General features: G+C 36.2%; 1 non-coding gene across 1 annotated transcript; it reads right to left on the reverse strand.

Moving 5' to 3' along the window:
* Positions 2,428 to 2,498, reverse strand: TRNAD-GUC. Its single transcript has one exon. It is a non-coding gene; the product is annotated as a tRNA-Asp (tRNA).

Genomic DNA, 2,705 nt, shown 5'->3' on the forward strand with positions numbered 1-2,705 from the left:
AAAAATTTCTATTCAAGAGCCAAAGTTGATTGAAGCTTTATCTTAACACATGCTTTTAGGATTTATTTGACAGAGGAAGAAAATGTGGTAAATCACATGCAGGATCTTAAAGCATCTTTGTTATCTTTGCTCATATCGCAATGGCTAGCCTATGTCACATGGGCATGCCTCACATCAAAGGGAGCAAGAAAGTTAAATCCTACCCTATGCCTACAAAGAGCTGGAATATCTGTAATAAGTCCTAAAAACTATCACTGTTAAGAAACTTGACCAAGATCACTCAGCCATCTTGGTCTTATATAAATGTTTGTTATATCTTCCCTCTCTGCTCTTTCCGCTATAAGATAGATGAATACTGTACCGAACCTGGAATAAACTGTGGAGTTCTTTGTGGGTTTAGAGGAGAACAAGAGCTAGAAAACCTAAACAAGGCACGAGAGGTTTTCCTTGATTATTCTTCTTCTCCCTAACAGATCACCAGTCCAGACCTCTACTTAATTTCCTTGTCTACAAATAAGCACTATTTGTTCTCTATTCAAACAAAACTGTGCTCTATCCTCTTACCTCCACTAACTAAAGTCTTATTATTATTTTTTTTAAATTATTTACTTAGTCTATTTATTTGCCTGTGCTGGATCTTAGTTGCAGCATGCAGGATTTTTGATTTTAGTTGCAGCATGTGGGATCTAGTTCCAGGACCAGGGATCAAACCCAGACCCCCTGCATTGGGATTACTGAGTCTTAGCCACTAGAAGTTCCTAAAGTTATTTTTTTGCTTCCATTCTCCTCCTCACTCTTGTAACACTTTGCTCTTCTATTTTTTTAAAGTTCTGACTGTTTCCTCTCCTGTCATACTTTATACTACTCTTCTGAGTGCTAACTGTACTCAGACACTTTACAGACAATTTATTAGTCCACAATGACTCCAAGATGAAAAGAGAAGTAAAATTACTTTTAAATCCCAGGTCTAGCCTCTACTAGTGTGAAAACTTGGATATGTTAATTCACTTCACTAAGCCCACTTTTACTTTAGTAAAAATGGTGATATTACCCCCAAAACATTTAAAGGGGGATTATATGTGAATGAACTTGGTGAATAATAGGTACTCCCTAAATGTTTTCCTGTTTACTTTTGTTTCTCAAACTCCCTACATCAGACTTTATTTTCTTCTGCCAAAACTACTGAAATTTTCTCCAAATGGACTTCTCTGCTTAAAGTCATTCTCGTTTAATTCATTTAAACTGTTCTACCAGACTACTCTGCAGAGGATTTAAAAACTTTTTTGAGTTAGAGAGTAATATGATAAGATTTACTTTATGAAATTAAAGTTCACATCTACTCAGTCTTTCTGTGAAGATGGCACCAATAAGGTCTCAAAGTATGTCTTCTACCATAATTTCATCATTCTCCTAAAAGAATGCTTTATTATGATAGATTAGTTTGTTGTGAAATTAAATTATATATACACAGACTTTCCCCTACCTTGACTCATCTCTAGAATGCCTTCCTTGTTTTTTCTTATTTATTTTAGTTTTTCTTCTTTCCAATACCATTTTGCTTTGTGAAGTCGCCCAGGGTTACCCCAGTCTACAGAGATCTTGTCTCCTCTAGACTTGTAGAGTACCCTCTGTCTGTACCATTGATATAATGGTAAAAGTATCTGAAAGTATCATAATGCATGTGCTTTCATAAAAAAAGAATGTATGAAATATGGCAGACTAATTGTTGTAATAAGCAACCTCAAAATCCTAGTAGTTTTACAAAGTAGTTTAGTCTTGCTCATGTAGTAATTCACAGAGAGTACTTTGGAGGTGGCCTTTGATGTGTGACTCAGAAACCCCGCTTCTTCCATCTTAGGTCTCTACTGTCCCCTAGAGCCATACTGTACAAAATTGTCATCAGGGGCCTGCATGTGGCTATCAAGCATTTGTAACGTGATGTCCTAATAAACTGAGATGTATTGCAAGCATGAAATACACATGGATTTTGAAAACTTAGTGTGATAAAAAATTGATAGTATTTTTTTTATTGATTACATGTGAAAATGGCAATATTTGGTATGTAATAGATTAAATAAAGTACAGTATTCAAATTAATTTGACTTTCGTGTGTGTTAAAATTTCACATGTGACCATATTGAATTTCTATTCGATTGCACTGTTCCAGAGTTCTCTTGGTTCTTCTGTAGTTGGTGAAAGACAGAGGAAGAAAAAAAGTGCTGATGAGTATAATAAGCTGTTATGAGCCAGGCCTGCAAGAGACATATGTCACTTTCATCCCAATCCCATGGCCAGAACTGAAACATGTGGTCTTACTTTTTTGAAGGAGGGCTGGGACATGAAGGTAAGTGTCCCAGCTCAAGAGACACTATTGCTCAAGAGAAATAGAAAATGGATTTTTTTTTTTTTTTTTTGCTGGGCTCTTATTTCCCTGTCCAGGATCGAACCTGGGCCACAGCAGTGACAGCACTGAGTCCTAACCACTGAACCACCAGGGAAATCCCTAGAAAATGTATTTTAACCATCACATAGGCTGTCTGCTCTGTATGTGTTTGTGTGCATATGTGTGTGTGAATACATGTCTTGTTACCCATGTTAGAGACCAGCTCCTTAAATCTTAACATTTTTGACAGTTTCCTTGCTGGGCTTTGTAAGTCATTTAAGCTGAATCTCAATAAATATTTTTAGGCTGGTCTGAAAAATCA

Source organism: Capra hircus, chromosome 23, assembly GCF_001704415.2.
Source record: "Capra hircus breed San Clemente chromosome 23, ASM170441v1, whole genome shotgun sequence".
In the NCBI taxonomy this organism is placed as follows: Eukaryota; Metazoa; Chordata; class Mammalia; order Artiodactyla; family Bovidae; genus Capra; species Capra hircus.